The sequence below is a fragment of the Channa argus genome, chromosome 14 (assembly GCF_033026475.1).
Source record: "Channa argus isolate prfri chromosome 14, Channa argus male v1.0, whole genome shotgun sequence".
In the NCBI taxonomy this organism is placed as follows: Eukaryota; Metazoa; Chordata; class Actinopteri; order Anabantiformes; family Channidae; genus Channa; species Channa argus.
Window position 1 is genome coordinate 18,180,593 of NC_090210.1, and position 20,902 is coordinate 18,201,494.

Below are 20,902 nucleotides of genomic sequence, written 5' to 3' on the forward strand. Positions count from 1 at the left end.
CTTCAGAGCTACTGGGAGGCTTGAAAGCTCAGACAAGGATAGAAATTTCATTAGAGAAGAAGACGCATACATACAACAATCAGCAGCCTTTTTACTGTGCAGTAGAAAGGTTTGACTACACTATCTCACAATATTTCAGACAGAAAAGGTTTTGTTTAGATTCAAGATTAAAAGGAACAATTTTCCAAAAGCAATTTCTAGTTTTCTGACAAAAGCGTGCTTACTTCAAGTCAGGGATAAGGTTTATATCTATTTTTAGGCCTTCACAAACAAAGATAAAAGTGGAAAAGCTTCTTATCCTTTTGCTTGACATATTAAGAACAATAGGTTACTTCTTTCTCCACACCAATTCGGTGTCATAAAGTTCCTCCTCCGTTCTATTTTCTTTTAAATACGAAAACTGATGATGCCCATATTGTAAGCAGTGAAGTGGGAAAGATTGAGTGTACATACAGGTGCAAGTATACAAAGAGAGTATGTGTGCATGTTCGGGCATGCAGTGGTGGTGGGGGCTTATACCTATGCTGGGAAAGAGAGCCCAACTGTTCAGCGCATCTTGAGCTATAAATCAGCGCCTTGGTCAACTTGGCCAAGAGCATTTTCAAACCCATTTGCAGAAGATAATGCCAGCTATTCCTCCAGGCCCCAGGGACAGGAGAGCCAGTCTCATGAATCATTGCCCTTTTAAAGGAGCTACAGCATGGATCTCACCTTGCCGTGTCCACAGGGTCCTCTTGACTCTTACCGGTGGGCGGAAACAAAGGGTGACAGCAAAGGAAAATGTGTGAACTATAAACAAGGAGTGCCAAAAATCAAGTTATAAAGCATAATAAATCAGTGCTGACAATAACCAGCTTTAGAATATGAAGATGGTAGTTCCACCAACAGTGCAATATTGTTAGTCTGCTGGGTAGGAATACAATATTGCCAAATACCTGAGAATAAGAACTTTTAGTATTTCATAGCTCAAGAGAATTGCATTAATAATGACTAAAGATTTTACATCAATTCGCCAAATGACAAATCTAAATAGTTTATATCTGTGTCCCAGGGAATCAAGGTAATTTGACTGAGTGAACATAATAGGATATCATTCCTAAATTTGATGAATTAATGACATTAGCAGAGTTTCAAGTATAACTTGCTTCTGTCATACAGAGACAGAATGTCTCTAACATATCTGAAGTTTTAAAAAAGAAAACTAAATATTATTTACCAAACTGTAAACAGGAGGCTATGTACTATGGGAAATGTAAAACTGATTTCATGTTATGGGTAATGGATATTGTTTATGCGCCAATATTATGGGAAGTCCACACCTTACCAAAGTACAGCGTTACACATAAATGTGCTACTTTCAAAACATCACCTAAATATTATGTCTTTCCTTATTACTTTACTAACATAATTAGTAGTTGCTTTACACAGTTGTGCATTACCATGCGCAGAAACCATATTTTGGTTGTTTTTTTAAACATAATTTATGTTTTCTGGAAAAACTAAATCTCCTCAAAGAGTTTTTGGTGAGAAGGTGCAAAGCAGTAAAAGTTGGAGCAGAATCACTGCCACCGATAAAAACTGTATTTGAAAGAGCTCAAGGGACTTGAGGGTAATGGAGAATGTGCAGACAACATCAAGTGTTTCTGACCAAGTGGACAAGTTGCAGCATGAAGAGGTGAAGTATTAGCAAGCTAGATGCTCAGGTGCAGCTTATTAGGGGTACAAATGAAACTGGTTTATCTTCTATGCTCTCAGCTTGCTGGTGAGCTTCAACGAAGTTAAAACTCTTTTAGAGTGCATGCAAAATTCACTCAGTCCAAAAAGAAGTTAACTGATGATGTCTGAGTATGTAAATGGAAGTTTTCCATCAGGGTCTCTAATTTAGTCTTGTGCTGCCAAGTTATATAGGTCCACCTGATTAATTATTGTTAATTAACCAAATAGAGTTGCTTGGCAAATCGGTTTAATTTACCCATGTAGAGTGCCTTTACATACTTTCCGTCTTCCCTTCTTCCTCTCGTTCCCTTTCTCGTCAAATTTGAACAGCATTTTTACCAAAAAACAAAACAAAACAAAAAAAAAAAAAACAGGTAACCACCATTGCAGTCACAGATAAACAGACCACATAGATGAAAACGTGGTCCCCCTTGTCCCAACTGTTAACACAACATGACATAACTTCACAATCTCCATAGCCACAACTAAGAAATGACATATAATATATCAGTGTATGTAAAAAAGAAATGCAGCTTATCTACAGTTGTCTACTTTTTCCTTAGGTTAAACAATATTAAGCAACACAGTTAAAGTTTTTAGCATTTCTGGCTCACATATTCTGGTTTGATCTACAGAGACTTTTAAAATGTCCCTTCATAAAACCTCTTTTGGACAGACACCTTTATGCCTTCAGGAGTTTTAATATGTGGAACATATAACCTTGAGTGGCTGATTATTTTAAATCCAAGTTTCTGATTCTGATCACACATGTAATTATGGATGAGGAGGTATCATTATATCCTTTTAGTACTTCTATTGTGGCACTATAAGTGTATTTTCTTTTAATGAAATTACATCTAGCAATAAACAAAGCAAATTACCTCATGCTATATATTCTATGATATGTAGTACTAGCCTTTTTAGTGTCAGTTTGCTTGTATATCTGTCTCATAAAAAATAAACATAAAATGCAAACAAAAAAACACAACCAAGCATGTGATATTAATGAAAATAACATGTAGACCTTGCTGCAATGAAAAGCAGTCTTTTATACAGTGTTCATAAAAAATAAATGTACACTTAATTCTATGTAATACAGTTTGAGCCAAAGAGCTTCCACCACCCAAGCAACTCTATAACCTTAGTGTAATATTCCATTACCACTGACTACAGTTAGAAAGTAGTAGCATGATTTTAGCTCTACAGTACAGTGTTTGTCCTTGAAAGGTACTTCATGTGAGTCTGATGAATGCTGGTAATGTGCAACAAAGTATTGGGTCATTTATATTATCACAGCCCATATTTATATATAAACAGGATCCAGGAAACAACTTATCATTTCAGTCACTGCACAGACATTCTATTAAACCAGGTCCAAAAGTCCTAGTGCTTCTTCATTCCCTGTTAAGTTCATTTACCTATGCACAGTTAGAAGAGTGGAACAGAAAAAAAAAAAAAAACACCCCTATAGAGAATGTGAAGATGTGTCATATGTCATGTGAATTGTTGGGGAGACATGGGCACAATATTGTGACCTATGTGGTCTAGCTACCGAGGCCTGCTACAGTGGGCTCCCTCCAAATCTTTTGTTTAGCTAAAATGAGCTATTTGCTTAAATTGTTCAAATTTGATAAAGATGGGAAGGGATGAAGAGGAAGAAAATGGACTATTCCTGGAGAAAATACATTGAAATAGCAACCAATGGTATTTGGAAACAAGTAACCATGACAAATACATTAACAGTTTTCCAGTGGTTTCATTCAAGTTCAGCTCATTCTTACAGTCTTACACACAAAAGTAAGGTGCCCAGTACTGACCTGCTATAGCAGCAGCAGTGACCAAGCTACAGTAAAGACATGCAGTTAGGTAAACTGGTGATTGTAAATTGCCCATCGGTGTGGCTGTTTCTGCGTCTTTATGTCAGCCCTGAAATAAACCGTAGACGTGCCCCGGGTTTACCCCCCCTCAAGCAGTATGACAGCTAGGATCAGCACTAGCACCCTGTGACCCTGAGCACGATAAGTTATTTAGATAATTGATGGTCATACAGATGGATGGGTGGGAAATCTTAAAATGTTTAAATAAAGAAAAAAAAATTCACATGTACAGTATGTTTGTGAAAAATCTGTCTTAAATCTGTCCCATTCTTAGTTTTAAACCATCACAACAGCACAGTACTTTTGAACAGTTTGATTGCCTTACAGTCTGACCATATGAAACACTTTTCACACATTTCAGCCCCGACAAGCAAAAGCTCTAACCCAAAGGGTAAATAATTTAAAGTAAGTAGATTCAAACTTAAGTTTGCACGTCTCTGAAATTCAGCTTAATTGTGGGAATAGCATTCTTTTAAGCACTGCGTAGCCCCTTAATTCAGTCACTGATCTATTGCATTACTTGGCTTTATTACAGTCACTTGTCTTCCCTTGTGTCACATATTTGGGTATAATCAAATTATGCCATTGTGAAAAACATCTCCAACACTAGCTGAGGAGGCTTTCTAGATAACCCATGCTTTAAGCGAAGGCCAAGGGCCAAGACAGAATTTGGGCAGCAGGAGAAAAATTGCACATGGAACCTCATCTGTACAGTTTATATGCAAGCTTGGTTAAGCTTTAGTGTGACAGTGGTGTAGAGTAGAGGGAAGAAATATTCAGACTGGCATTAGCAAAATCCTGTTTATTTGAAAGTTTGTCATCTTTATTTACTGCTCTTACTTATTCATTGCTTGACCATGAGCTCTACTGTGACATGATGACATGCTGTCAATGCTAATGGCCTCTGATGGCATCAAGACTCTGTCAGGAGGACACAGTAGATGCTCAGAGCCAAGGCCCTTGGTAGCCCTCCATGGACGAAGTGCTGTCATCTCTGTCCCTCGCTGCCAAAGAGCCCCTCCCCCACTCCACAAAAACCTATCCATCTGCTGTACCATTGGGGCAGATGGAGTGCCAGCAATGCACATTTCTTCTACTTACTGTTGTGCTTTAGCACACCCAGCCATTGGCACTAAGGTTTCCTTATTAGGTTTCCAATGAGTCTTCACTTGCCACAACATATGATCAGTTACTGATCTGACGAAATTACTTTTGGCTTTTCTCTGCACAAATACTATAAAGTAAGCCTTCTGAAAGTTTTTGGGTTCCAACTGTCAGTCATACACTATCTTTACAGCTTTCATAAGCTAAAGGAAACCTGGTGGAGCACCCTGACAAAATGTCTGGATGCTGATTTCTAATCCTTTTCAGTCAGCAGGATTTTTGCACCTGAAAAGTGCATGCAAAATCTGTGTCAATGTACTTGTATAACCACATTGCAAAAGCTGGTAATGGCTTGAACAGAGGTTCCCTTGGGGAAAGGACCTTTTAGAGAAAAACCTGGGAAAAGCTATGGTGTGCTGACATGCTTCCAGTGAGAGAACGCAAGCAAAAGAAAACACGCAAACTCATGATTCCTTTTCTAACATAAATAAAGAATAGCTTTTTGACCGTACAAATGCAAATCGTTCTATCCCATCATTATTCATACAGCAGTGTTATGCAATGTTTTCCATCTCTTATAGGATATGCTTGGATGCCAAGCCTGCTGTATAAAGCACTTTTGTTGATAACTGAAAATCCAGATCATGTTCCACACAAAAAATGTCTCCTTGTTCATTTGTAGTCAACATTTAATTTACATAACATATGCCAATTTGTCACATTTTTTCTATTTTGTAGCATCAGGTATGTGACATTTAAGACCAGCCTGATTAGACGTGCTGGCTGTTTGACCTTCATATAATGTTCTGCATCCATTTCTTGTGCAGCCTATGCACCTGTTTGTGTGGGCCTGCGTGCTCTAATTAGATATAAACCTGAGAAAGAACAGGTTGACAGCAACAAGCAAAACGAATGACACCAGCCAGTGAGCCATTGCTCCATTTGTCCATATCCAGTGTTTGTTTGAAAAGACAACATGCATCATCTTTGCACAACTGCTGACTGGGCAAATGCACAGCAAAGGCGCACATTCATGTCAACTCCCTGCTACATTTACTAATACACATGATGTGATAAAACTGCCCACTGTGCCATGACCAAGGATAAGCATGCATACAGAATCTTTGTTACGATGCCAAATGAAAGATTTAATAACCCACGAGCGGCACTTGTAGAGGATATGAAACTATAATGATTCATAAAGATCACAATTGGAATTGACAAAATACATTGGCATCACAATTTTAAAGACTTCAAAAGTAATGACTGCTTGAGATAAGTCTCATATTTCAAATTTCAATTTACTATGAGACCCAAGTTTATTAAAGCATGGAAAAAAATAAATCTGGGAGCACAAAATTAGTTTTTGTCTTCAATTTCGATAGGTTTCTCTGCACCATAATAAAATACAAAAGCAGTATTTCACAATATATAAAAAAAACAACTGGGTGATGTCAGTTCAGCTGAACAATTACACCACAATATTGCTTAACAAATATTGCGCAGTGGTTTGACTCATACCATGTATCTGATCAAGCAAACAACAATAAATAAAATGGTAAACAATAGAATATAGACCATTAGTACCATTTGTCAATGTCCTCATGCAATTTATGGCTAGATATATTTAATAATATTGTGTATATGAGGCCAATACTGGCCTTAGGTTCTGGTTCAAAGCCCCAAAATGCTCTCAGAAAATCCTCCATCTCTCCCTTTGGAGAAGCATTTGGTAGTTTTACTCAAAATGAATGAATCAATGTTTATCAAGTTTTAAAAAAACAAATAAACCAATTTCAGCTCTGCTTTTTTACTAAATATTTTTAATCACAAAAACAGCAAGGTTTGTAGGCAAAGAGTATGTTACTGAATTATTTTAATGAAAAACCTTTTTCCCATACTACCTGCGGGCATGTCATGAGTAAGCACCAACTCATCAAACACACACCGACCTGTAATTACTATGTTTGCGCCAAAACAATCATTTATTTTCACATGGTTGAGCTAGCAATGCCAGTGACGTTACAACCAGTTTGCTAAACACATTGCCATTGAAATTGAACTATTTAAGCATCTGTAATTCCAAACATGGCATAAAGGTAATCAAACAAAGACAAGTTGGCAGCAGAAATTAATACAAAGTACATTGTTTTGTTTTTGTGACTAATCTTTTTTCAACATTTTAAGCAATTACAGTGACGGTTACTGTAGATTTCTGCACATTATATAAGGCTTCACATATTTACTCTTAAACGTGAAGAGAAGCAAAATTGCTAGAAAAGCAAGGTTAAATAATAAATCAATTATAGTACAACACCTGAAAACAATTTACTTTATGTGTTTAGTGGTTAAAAGTTTTAATTAGATGGTCTGTGTGGTGAGAATGGAAAGCCATCTGGGACCATCTGAGATCACAGGGACGGCAGATGAATAGCAACAGTTTCTAGATCTCACTACAGACTTTGTTATGCATACCAATGGGTGGCTAACTGCACAATGTGTGTATGGCATTCCACAGTTGTCTCAAAGTTCTATTTCTCACATCAGAAAATCTCCCAACGACTAAAAGAGCAGTAATATTTTTGAGCTATGAGAAAGTAATAAACTGATTATTTGAAACATTAACCTACTTGTTGTCTTTGATTTCTGAAATGGAAATTTACATTTTTAAAACATTAAGCACATATGAATGTCTGTACTGCAACCTGTGGGCAAGTTGCTTGTAGTAATGTTTATTTGCTTATTTATAACATATTTAACCCTTCTCAAAATCTGATAGGATGGACGTATGACCACAACAATGAGTATAACTCAACATATTCTGTAGTTGCTTCACATTACATTGTGGCATTACCAGAATACTGACGTTCTAAAGGTTCATCCATCAAATTCCAACATTCTTCATTTTTTAATCTTAGCTTCTTTTCACTTTTTTCTTTCTTTCTTCAAAGTGATGCCTTTTCTCTTCACCAACACTATGCCTATGTAGTGAGTTTTCTGTTTTAAGGCAGGTGGCAAAAAATATAATTGGGACTGCTTTGTCCATGTATAGTATTTTGATTTGTTTTTAGGCAAAAGCTAAGACGAATGAAGCCGTTAGATTTAAAAAGAGAAAACGGTAATAAAAGGTCCATATTTAGGAACCTATTGCAACAAAAGTCAGTATATCCTTTATTAGTGGGATTCCTTTTTAAAGTTTTATATTGCATGACTTGCACTATTTTTAATAACAGATTTAAACCTCCTAGGCATGAATACCAGTCTTGCACACATCTGTGGAGAGATGTTCTGCCATTATTCACACATGATTGTTGTCAGCTGCTCCTTGCTGAAGGGGTTTTTCAGTCTACCTTCTGCTTTAAAATACTCTAAAGACATTCTATTGGACTATAGGCAGGAGACATACTAGTGCCGGTCATATCTTACAAGTTTTCTTCTCTATTTTTACTCTTGGAATTTTTTTCAGTGTGTTTGGGATCATTTTCATGTTGGAAACTTCCTCTCCTACAAAGCTTCTTGAGGCTTGTAGTGATCTTTTTTCCTGTATTTGGGTACAGGACATTGCATTCATAGTCCCCTTTTGCATTCAAGCTGCCTCATTTCAACACGCTCCCACCTCCATGTTTCACAGTCAGCACTGTGCAGTTGGCCAGGACTATGCCAAACTGAACACCATCTGATTCAAACAATTTCTTTGGGTTTAATTTCAAAGTTTTATGTCATTTTCTTCTGTGCTGGGAAACCCTTCGCAATGGCTGCCTTTATGCTTTATGTACTGTTCATCACACTGTCCCATCAGTGTTCATCAGTTTTGACAGATAATCCTTGTTCCAAGTCAAAAGCATGTACTCATCTGTTTTCCATGCAAGGTTGAGTAAATTGCAAATTGTGCTTGACATCATTTCTCAAGGACACCCACTGCCCCTACTGTTATTGTTAGTATGTCCCTTTCTGTACATCCTACCCAGTGCTGCAGCTGTGTCTAGCCTTATGCTCAGAAGCCCATTTACATTCTTGTACTGTTTCTGCTTTATGAAATCTTAAAATCTGTTTTCTTACCTCCTCAGGTACTTTTTTGCCGTACACTATTGCCCAAAGCAACTGAGCATCAGCACCCCCCACTGAGTCCTAGCTATGGATGTGATCCCTTTTGGTGCAGTGGTCACAGGTGTACTCGTTTATGTTGCACTAAAGATTCACCTGTATCATACATTGTATTAATTAAGAAAAAATATATAGCCTAGGCTTCAGCATAAAAATGTATTTACTGCAACTTGATACATATTTTAACACTTTAAAACTCTATTTGTATTGACCAGGGGTGTAGTTACTGTATTAATGGCTACCTTGTAACAAATGTTGACAAAAATGAAAGGCCAAATGACCCAGGGTTTTGACGCCGCAAATTGTCAGAGCCATTTTTCACAGAATCTTGATTACATTTCTTACTCCAAAGTACTGTAATGGCTAGAGAAAAAACACTGACAGAAACGGCTGCATAATCCAAAGCAGATGGAATTGATATATGTAGGGGGGGTCCTTCTGCTTAATGAAAAACAGACAAAACTGATTAACCTAATATGTGACCATTCAATGTCATCTCTATTCACTACTCAGCAGCTCTAACATACTTTGAAGTTAAAACAACAAACCGCACAAGGAAAGGATAAAAATAAGCCTCTCACAGTAGTGCAAGCCATTTTTAGGCCATGTGTCTGTTTCCACTTTTCCCATTGCAGGGGTGCCCTGTAAAACATTGGTGTAAATGGTTTATAATGCCACCAGTGGACTCTGAAATGGGAGACCTGGTTTCAATCAGCAGTCAAATTGCTCCTACATTGCCCTTGCAGACAGAGTAGTAATTCACTCTTTGCCTTTATGCTGCTGACGTTTAGGAACAAGCATTGTTAAAAATTCACCAAGCATGGTGCTGAGAGCACCATGTCTTTATTTCAGGATAGGATGCTAAGCAGTACAATAGCATTTGCTTGAGGCCTCCCTGTGGACCCAAGAGTGAAAAATCCTGATGTCTAAGCAGAAAACCAACACATTTCAGATTCAGAACAAAATCTTGAAACCTTCAGTAACGTTTAGCTTATATCCTGGTTCCTGTAAACCCCCTGCCAAACAGCTCCATCATAACCAGTTTGAACCAGTTTGTTGTAAAAAGAGTTCTTGGTTTCTCTGTGCCAACGCCCTGACAGAGGGCCAGTAAGGCATCTCAGAACAGTTATAATCCCCTATAAACCCAAGAAACGCTGATCCCGCCCACCACAGACCAACACACTATGGGCAAAACATCTCATTAGAAATGTAGGGCCCTGAAATTACCAAGATTTTACCCATATGGAAAGCATGAGAAAGCGTCAGCTGGGAGAGGGCTGTGCCGAGTGGGTTTTCAGCGTGTGGCCACAGAGGAGCTGGAGCTCTCTAACAGTGCCATTCAGGCCGGCTCCTGCCAAGGAGCAAAGGCATATGAGGAAGCTGAGGCAGATGCTCTGGCTACTAGCCCCAGACCAGGCCTGCTAGGAAATACCAGCTACAACTACATACAAATGCTTACACAGACCAGGCATGTGTCCAGGTCAACAAACACAAGAGATACAGCATAAAAATGTGAGTAAATCTCTTGGAAGACAGAATTTGTGATTCAGACTTTAAAAAAAGGATAGAAGTTCCACCCATATTCAAAATGGAACACTAATTACTGGTGTCATCTAAATGGTACTGAATTGCCTCTTTGTCTTTCAATAAAAGTCATATAAACCAACAACAAGAAGGTTGCTCTGTGATGCTTTTTAGAGTTTAAATTAGCATCTGTTTATAAAAAAGAAAAAGTTTAATATCTGATTTTTGGAATTATAATCAGTAGCAAAACAAAAGCAATGATGATTCGTTTTATGTCAATCTCTTCAATTATCTACATGTTATTAAATAATAACATGCAGACAGCGTAGTAAATCGTTGTAATTAATACAATGTATGATACTTGTTATTAAACAATAACATGTAGATAAACTGTAATTTATATGGTTAAAAAGTGGAGATTGAATTTAAATACCAGCTATAGATCAAACAATAATTTAGATGTTATGGTGAAGGTGGCTATGACGTCAGTTAGCTGATATCCTGTATATTTTGCCACTGTGTACAACATGTCTAGCAGATGACGTCACCAGTGATTTTGCTTCACAAGCTCTTTCTCTGCCGAGAAACTCTTTTAAAAACTGCCAACAAAAACTCCAAATGAACTGTACACTCTTCTGGCAAGAAACAAAAGACTAAAGCAATGCAGTGATTCGTTGTGGGCTACCACTGTAATCCCTAAGGAGTCGTGGGGATTATGTCAAATAAATCACATGTCATCTCTTGAAAATGTTTCATTTTGAAGTAGTTTGAGTATAAAGTAGGACTAATATCTTGGGATGGTAATAGCTGGCTATATGTCAATATTCAGCACACAAACAAAAGTGATCAAACCGACAAAGACAAAAACAGTTTCATTTTATAATGCTTTTCATGGCCCATGGAACAAGAGAATAAACTAGAAGATAAGCAAAAATGAACTAAGTGCAGCTTCCCTACAACATCTTGTCAATATGACTGAAGAAAACCTTAATGTTTAAGCAGCATGGCCCCTACCAGGGCTGTCAAAACTGGTTTAAGTGATGAATTATCCATCCAACAGATAGCCACAGGTAACTGTGAATCCTACATTCAAACAGCACTAGAGAGTCACCTGCTTTGTCAAAGAAATTACAGTGAGGCTCCACTAATTGGCATGCATTCTCTAGTGTTGTCTAGTGAATAACCTACATGCAAAAGCCATCATATTTTACAGTGAGCTGGCTCTCTGAGGCCACTTACAGTAATGGTGTGTGGGCTGTTTAATATCAAATTTCCTTAAATATAGGATAGAAATAAACCATGTCACTTTCTTTTCAACTGGCAATAGCTGAAGGTTAGAAACCCAAACAGGCAGCAGGCCCTGGGATTCAGTTGCAGAAAGTCTCTGATGCAATTCCAAGAAACTAACCCACCCGGCATCATCCTGTTACAGTATGGCTCATGGTTAGCTCTCTTCATTGTGTCCCTGACAGCTTTAACCGGATTCGGTTGTTGATAAAGGAAGGCCATGAAGCTACTTGAACATGTCACACCCTGCAGAATTGCTCCCAATCCTTTTTTTTTTTTTTTTTTTTTTTAAATAAACCCAATAGGACTATGGGCTTGATGCAATGCAATCTTTCTGTATAACCAAGTGAAAAACACTCCCTCTCCTTCAGATCTGTTTAAGACCTGAAGAGGGCTCTAGGCAATAATATGAAGTGGCACATCTCTAAAAGCCGTCACAAAATGCTTTTACAGTTGAATTCTCTAATGGGGGATTGTTCAAATGTATGCTTCTGCCTTAGCTTCAAGTGAGTGAAATCATACCATCAAACGTGTCTTTGCAGCCTGCGCTGAGGCAACAGTGTCTTTTTTAAAGGACAGGTGGAAAGCACATACATGACAGGAGAACTTGCAGCTGATGTGTATTAAACAACTCAAACATCTGCCTGTGATAATGACAAACAAAGAAAGAGGAAAGATTTCATATGCCGGGGGAGCTCGGGCGCTTGCAGACATGCTCACGACCTCGTGAACGCGCACACCCGTAGTGAAAAGCCAGGTTAGCGGAGAGCGGTGTCACCTTCTGGCAAATCGTTTAAATGAAAGGTCAAAAACGGGAGCAGATTAACACTACGCTGCAATTAGACCCAAACGGGCTCACGCCCCGCACACCACCGCTGCTCCGGTTTATCCCTCACGGATACGCGGTGAGATTTCAGCTTCCGTCGGTGAAGACCGGTGACAAATAGCCAGCGAAAAGTGGCAGCGCTCGGTTTGTCGCCAACTCTGCGCAGCTCTCGTGCGCTGACACTCACTCGTGAAGTAAGTGAGCAATAGTCTGCTTCTTTCTCCCCCTCCATTCACCGCCTGCGGACATGCTTTCAAACTGCAGACCGAATGTAAGCCTGGGCCTTTTTTTCACGCAGGCTAACTCGCTCTCGTTTGGCAGTAAAATAAAAGTTGTCGGCCACATACATTCAGAGTTGGTGTGAATAAAAACAGCAACGAACTGCGTGCGTGGCGTAGACGGCGCCCGGTCCTGCCAGCCGGGGCAGACTTCCAGTGTCTAACCGGCGTCTTTACACATGTAAAAGCATTTCCAAAGTAACACCAGTTGATAAACGGCCCCAAACAAACCAACCGACCGATGCTGCCACCACAATGTCAGAAAGTTAGCTAAGGGCGACGCTAAAAGCCCCGTCTCAACTTCAATGGGGGTCGCTGAAAACAGATAACGGTGCACTTACTGAATCTCGTCTTTGTCGCCGCCGTTGGCATGTCTCTCCTTCTCCCAACCACGTTTAGTCCCGACTTCTGCACAAGAAATCCACTTCGTGTAACCGAAAGCCACAAAAAAGGAGAGTTAGAACCAACCCAGGGAGTCAAAGAAGAGGGGGGGGGGGAAAAAAAAGGTCCGACTCCGCAGCCAGCGAAGCACGAGGTCCTCCTGTCCCGGCCGGCCGACCGGGGTCCTGGATACTGGTTCTATTCGTGGCAGCTCCCGAGTCTCGCTGCGAACGGGTTAATGTCAGCTTGGCTCAAGTGTTCAGTGTCGCTGCCTGCATGTCAAAAGGCGACAACAACTGTTGTTTCTTTTCCTGCAAGTGAACGTCCCCTCTGCAAGTTGATTCACACGCTCAAGTCTGCAGACAGTCCGCACAGACGGAGCCGTGGACGGCAGGGAGTTGTTACGTCTCTCCCCACACAGTCACGCTTCTCTCTGCCTGTGTGGAGAAAACACAGGTCGGTCAGCAGGGTTTTCGGATTCACTCGGCTACACTCGCTACTGTGTGCGTTCATCCTCGTCCTCCAAGTCCTGGAGCCTTTGAAGACATACAGGGGGAACTCAAACCTGTCGTTTTTTTTTTCCCAGTTTCTACATGAGCACCTGCAAGAAATACATTTTGGAAGTAAATTATGATTCATATGATAGGAAATAGGAGGGACGACCCTGGGTACAGTAATTGCAGACTAATGCACTCCCTCGTTATACCCGCGGAATTAACCCGTTTCCTATTTTCCTAGGGAGCCCCTTGAGCTAATCCAGGTGGTCCCCAGACTCTGGGAGCCTCTGCAATAAGCAAAGTAATGAATCATCACTGAGAATAGAATGTGTATAAATACCTCCTTATTATCCACACGCCTCATTCTTGCTTCCACCTTATGAAGACAGTATTTTATAATATATACGTACAGGCCAACTTTCTTGCTCTTTCACCAGCATTTAATATTGTTTTTTTATGACTGTCTTAGGAGACATTCCTCACTGTTCAATGACACAATGGATCTCAACAAGCTGTGCTTTGACAAGGAATTCTGCACTGATTTTGCATCTTGTTCTTATTTAAATATTAATATATTGAGGAAGAACCTGCAGTATGCTTCACAGTCCATGCAGCCTAACTGTAATTTCCATTTTGAGCATGATATCCCAAAACACTTCTGATTCTTCTTGATAACCCAGTGGCAATCGAGGACACATTTTGGGAGCTGCAGAATTCACAAGTGAAGCAATGTAATGGGAACAGAGAGAGGGCTCTGCTTACAGTGCAGCTTGGCTGTTAGTGCATGAGCACTCAAGCGAGTCGGCTGAACGTCCTGAGCACGGACACTGTGACCCTCAGTAATGAGGGCCTGAACATGTTTAAGATTTGACAGCCCATCTACTCCGCCTTCTAACCCTACCATGATCAATCGTTAGTTTGGCAGAACCCCCGCTGAACTGCAGCCCTGCCATCCACCACACTTTCCTAATAACAGGTACAAATAATGTTTACACAAGGTTTTACCTTGCCATAAATGTCTCCTGCAATTGGGCAGTCGGGTAGGTCCTCCATGCACCTCACACACAGACACACATGCACATTCACCTCTACTTCATGCAACAAAATGAGTTGCTATGCGACCTCGCAGTGACTGAAAGGGAATTCTGTTCCTTTTAGCTTACAAATGATAACCTTGGTCAGTACACAGTGCTCCAGGAATAGGATCCTGTCAGACAAATAAGAGCTCCAGCCAGCGCTATTACACTCAGGGGGAGGCCATTGTTTTGATACCACAACCATCAATATGTAGGTGCCAGACAGAGAATCTGATGCACATGCTCAGTAATGCTGTTGCATATCTCTGGTGGCCAACGCTAGCTGTGTTTTTTTTTAGCTCCAGAGAGTGTGGACAGTGGATGAGACCTAGACTACAACTCTTGTGAAGGTCAACAAAGTTATTTATTTATTTATTTATTTTTGCAGCAGTGGTGCTAAAGCGCCCTGTGAAGACATGATCATGCTACTACTGCTCATGCTTGGTCCTGGTCAGACATGAATTTAATTATCTACCAAATGTCAGATTTTCTAACCAGATCGCCAAAGATTTGGAGAGAAATATTTTAATTCTGTGGCCATGCAACATCTTGGCTTTTTGTTTTTGGTTCATTTGAGATCAAATCCTTCCACCCCAATCAGGTTTTTACACAACCATATTTTATTATTATGCATACATAGAATCCATCCATCTAACCATCCATTATCTTAATCGCCCATCCTGTTCAGGGTCGTGGCAGAGGCATATCCCAGCTGTCATTGGGCAAGAGGCAGGATACACCCTGTAAAGGTCATCAGTCTATCTCAGGGCCAACACAGAGAGACACACATACAAAGAAAGTGAAAAGCCACAAGCATACAACCCATTTTCTGTAATTGCAAAATCTTATATTCATAGTTTATCTCCTGTATTTAAAGAAAACAAAACTACTAGTCTAATCTACAACCTGCTCTTAATTATTGTAATTTGTAATAAATGGTTGGCTAAATTGCTGCAAATCAAACAGGGTCTGAAGTACCAAAGCCGCCTCTAACCATGACACTCCTGGAATGAAGCTTCATACATGGAACCCTTTATCAGCTGTTCCTCCTTATTAATTTCTTTTATTGAACTCTGTGGGGAAATTAGTCAAGAGAAATTACTTGTAAAGAGATTAATTTCTATCTAGTCCCTCAGTTAGTACTTGATCGTTTGAAGGCTGATTTAATGCTGTTGCAGTTAGTTTTCTGTCCATTTTATCATATTACAAAGAGTCATCAAAAAAAAAAAAATAAATCAGACTATGAGTAATTTCAAACCAAAAAGTGAAAAGAAACTTTGGTTGCACAGAACTGATATTAACTCCTGGTTTCGGTTTTTTGAAATTTATACTGCCCCAGATTTTACTTCCCTTGGTTACAATAAAAGCTGTAGTAAACACACTATACTGCCTCAGCGCAAAAGTATAAATTCTCATAAATTTAAAACATACAGAGCCAGCATTAGCAGAGCTAATTACATTTTTGATTGAAAATCTCAAGCGAAAGGAGTAATACTTCTTTGGAAGAATAATAATATTGTGTATTTCCTGGGTTTTCAGGTTTGACGTCACTCGTTCAACACAATACATGTGTACAAATTTAGATACACGGAGATAACCATGTAATGAGCAGACATTACATTTCACCCCAATACAGTATCATGAGAGACTCTTTGTCTACAACCACCATATTAAGTCACTGATGACTTTCTGGACGTGGCTAACCTTTGCTGTAGGCTACAACATACCAAATTTCTGTTGCGGTGTTTTGCTCTGATGTTAAATTGCATGCACTCCATAGAAACCTTACTGCTATTAAATTGTTGGTCAATAGCAATTCTATCAAGTCAATAAAAAGTCCTGGCTTTGAAATAGATTTTGAGCTGTAAATTCTGGCTTTAGACTGTTTGCCACATTTAAAAACAGGAATGACAATCACTTCTTTCCATGTGATAGGGAATGTGAAATGGTAGGAACTAAAAGCTGATGCATCATCACTTCTAAGACATAAGGAACATTATTTTGCTCTCTTCATTAATTCTCATCATCACTTACAAAAATAAATAAAAAAGAAATTGATGTTATTTTTAGATCAACTGTTGTAATTTCCACAAAGAAGCTTGAGAGGCTGTGCAAATGTCCTCAGTAATTCTTTCATTTGGCCCAATAAGTCTTTCACCTCTGAGATGGTTGATAACTTCCCAGCTTGCAATTCTCCCTTTGCCCAACTCAGGTTTATGTGATGAGTTTGCTCATTCCAGCTGAGAGATGACTTTGCCTCTGATAAATTAATTTTCAACTCCAGCATGCAAACACTTAACAGTTTAACTTTCCTGCTGAAAAAGTCTCAACCATTTTTCTGTCCTCGCTTACAATTATTTTTTTGATAAAATAAAGCTGATAGTTGATTAGAAATTCAAAGACAAAATGGAAACTGCCAAACTGAAACTGACAAAAAGAAAATTGTGGCCGTGCCCCATTATCACATTTTCACAGTGATATGTCTTTAACAATATATTCATTAATAATTATGCAACACATCAAAAGCTTATTGTCCAAAAGGCAAGACACCAAGTTAAAAAACATGGCCGATACATAATGTTCAGGGGACCTTATAAAGTCTACAGAGCAGGATACTTTCATCTTATAACTGTTGTACAATTAAAGCAAGACTCAATGAGGCAGGAAAACAGTTAATGGAAGTTAATGATGAGAACACACAGAGCTCTTTGTATCATTAACCAACATGCAGTCAAACATGTTAATGATTGTGGTTACTATCTCGGCAGTCAGACAGAATGAGGACCCAATCTTGAAATGGTTGGGGGAATAAAGTCACACTCTCTGCAGCTTTTGTATTGTTGAATGACTGAATGATTGTGATGGTCTCAATGCCCTCCGCTTTGATACTGTGTGTGTGTGTGCCACAACATGCCATGCCTCATCTTTTGGTTGCATTATCCTTTGGGTTTTGCTCTGCACTTACAACATGCCAGTGCATTCACATATCTCCTTATTATTCATAAACTAGTTGTGCATCTTTTGTTGTAGCCTGCAGTCTGGGTATAACAAACTGGGGAATTCTCCTGAATCCCCCAAGTCAAATTTTCCAAGGCACTAGAGCCATGATGATAGCATGGTTCCAGTCTCAATGTCAAGCATAAAATGCATGTGGGAGATACAGCAGTGGTGCTGCATAAATGAGAGGGAACTCCTACAGTAGTTAGAACTTTGCTGCTATATCTATGTTATAGTAATATCGTTTCATTTTTATGTTGCTCTGCAGATTAAAGGGTTGAGTTCAGTTTTGTATCTCTGGTTAGTTCAAACCACAGTCAGGTGTGTGTCTTCCAATGCTAAACTACAACACAGCTGTTGTTAATAAAACTCCTCAGAGATTCATAGTTATGTTAGAGGTAAATTTGTATTCTTCAGAACAATATCAATAATGACAGTCTTTTGTTTATTAAAGTTTTTTTTTATTATCAATGGAGGCAATCTGGTTTTGTCTGACGCTGTATTTTCTCTCATCTGCGTACCTTAATGAGCTATATGCCTTAAATGCCTTAAATCTATAATGCTGATTTATAAGTCAAAGATTTAATAAAAATAAGACTTCCCTTGTAGATAATATGATGTGATCAACCAAACAGCATTTTAATGCATCACAAGCACACCTCTCAAACCACAAGAGAGACATGAATGATCTGAAGTACTGCCTCCTCTTCAAAGACCCAAGCTACAAAAAACACACAGTAGCATTTTCACAGAAGCTATATTTAAAAGGAGAAATGCAGACAAACGATGAGAAAGAGACAGCAGCGGCAAGAGATAGAGATAAAGACGGAGAGAGCAATAGAGTGGTGGGTTGGAATTAGATGAAGGACACAAAATCTCTCATTGACTTGGCAAGAGTGAAAAAAGCCCTTGGTTATTGAAAACAGAAGAAATCAAAGGGAAAATTCCTGCAGAGGGATGGGGGCAGAAAAACAAGCCTGCTCTCCTCTTTTTTGTTTAGTTTTTTTCACCGTGGTTAGAGTAGTGAGCCACTCAGCAATAGAGAGATGCATGGTGCCCAGCAGGTTGGCAGGGCCCTTGAGCACAAGGATCTAAGAAGAAACAGGATGCAACACAGCACAAATTGTTTTACATTTCACAATGTTGAGGACTGTGGTGAGTGTTGAAAATTACTTTTGCAGCAAAGACAAACAGTCAGAGTATATGAAGTGTTTCCATTTTGTACTGCTGCACTTTCTATCGTAACAAACAGTCACCTGTGTAATGACGTAGTAATTACTATTTCATGAAACGTTAAGTATATACTAAAGGACATGAGCATATATTATGTAACATGGTGTATGTCGAGAATGACTATAGCTCTACCTAGCTGAGAGTGCAGATATTGGACATGTTACGGCAAGGTCGTGCTGAAGCATTGCACTGAATACTGCTCAGAGTAATGTGTGATATGTGACAGCTCAGAAATACATTCTAGCTTTATGGAGGTGGTCATCTCTTAGTAGCCAGCTGTTACGGCTGCAAGTCAGTCCTGATGGATGTGATGGGGAGGCATTATCCCTCTGTTTCTTCCTGCTATCCCTGTCAGCGTTTTCCCTCCAGCAGATTGAGTTCCAAAAGTCATCCCTCATAGACCATCGCTGGGGGAATCTGCCGTTTCAACCGCGCTGAGCATCCCATCAGACAAATGGATATTAGCTAGTTAATTTTTAATTCCTGAGATGCAAGGGAGCCGCGCTCTTTCATGGCTGGAAGGAAAGCTAATGGGCTCGGATTAGGTATCACGGGCGGATATCTGGGAACGGCCCCTTGGGAATACAGTGTGGGTCTCTCCATTGAACACCATTAAGAGTCTTGGAGTAAGGCAGAAAGCCTCTCAAAGACACACTGTCCAGCTATTGACCTTTTGAAGGCACAATGGACATTCTCACTGGAGACATATTGAGTGAATGCTGAGGGTGGTTCATTAAGCCGTGGTGGGAGTAAAAACATGATAAGGTCTGTACCTGATCCAGCAAAGCCAGACATACAGTAGAGTTCTGTTTCCCACCAAACAACTGCCAAATGCAGGATCTGCATGATCACATAATAGCCAGTTCATTGCAAGACCATTGCTGCTTTTATTTACCTGGGGAAAATTGTGCTGCAATGATCAATGTATTCACACAAGTCAAATATAGAAATTTTTAGGAATGTAATAAGCAGTCTGGATAAGTGCACATCAAGTTGCTCCCTGGACAGATAGATTCAAACACCTCATTCATGTTTTCCTTGACCACCTAAAATAATTTCCTTGCTTTCAGTAGGACTGGCAGTGATGATTGTTTTTATTGACTCAGATGTTCCATTAGGCGAGGAGCTGCTTGGGTAAATGGCTCCTGACAGCAGCACAGAGCCGGCTGATGATGTGCCGTCACTAGACCTCACACCAGGGTTATTAACTGGCTGCAGAGCACCAGCGCTGACCTGACAGTGATGCCTACATGGACAAAATATAACACTGTCCTCCACTCCTCCCTTTCTAGTAACAACACATGGATTAGAGGAGAGGAAGTGGGATGAGTGTGATGGAGGGTACAATTGAAAGGGGTTTTAAAGAAGGAAAGCAATGGAGATCTGACGAAACATTACACCAAACAGAAAGTGTTTTATCTGGGTTTTTTCAAAGGGGCTCAAATTACTACATTAGTTTTGCAATTAAGAAATATTACAATGCTCCTGTTTGTATGTGTTGCTCCTTTAAGTTATTAAATACATTTTGAAGTCTATAGAATATAAGAAAATTATAACAAAACAAACACTTTCGCAAATCCCACTGTGAAATTGCTTGTTTTTCTGACCAGTGCTCCAAAGCCAAAAAGTACTTGAGCTACAGTATAATGTTACTTACTAAACACAAAAAACAACAAATCCTCACATGTATGAAGCTGGAGTCAGTAAATGATCAGCATGTTTTATATGATAAGGGGCTTAGAGAGATGTGTCTAAACCAGTAACAGACTGATCTGGAGCAAAACTCTCAGAAAAATGTTTGCAGATTTGTTATTCAGACAACTGCTAGCTAATGCTAAACCTAATTAGCGCTCATGTGTGTCTGGCAGAGAATACATGCAGTCATTTGGTAGGTGCTTTTCATCCAAATGATCTTACACGTTAAAATACACACACAAAGACCACGGAAACTCGAACATATACACTGCTCTACCTCCCAAGCCATAGCTACTCCATAAAAACC

General features: G+C 39.4%; 1 protein-coding gene across 7 annotated transcripts in view; it reads right to left on the reverse strand.

Moving 5' to 3' along the window:
- The window catches only part of LOC137140584 (receptor-type tyrosine-protein phosphatase F), a 154,947-nt gene extending 141,406 nt beyond the window's left edge, over positions 1-13,541 (reverse strand). For 6 of the 7 annotated variants that reach the window (XM_067528921.1, XM_067528918.1, XM_067528919.1 and 3 more), the window contains exon 1: positions 13,058-13,540. The gene's annotated coding sequence lies outside the window, so the exon portion shown is untranslated. Of the gene's footprint in view, positions 1-13,057 lie in introns of all 7 variants that reach the window. The other variant, XM_067528901.1, reaches the window with a different exon arrangement.
- Positions 13,542-20,902: the final 7,361 nt, after the last annotated feature.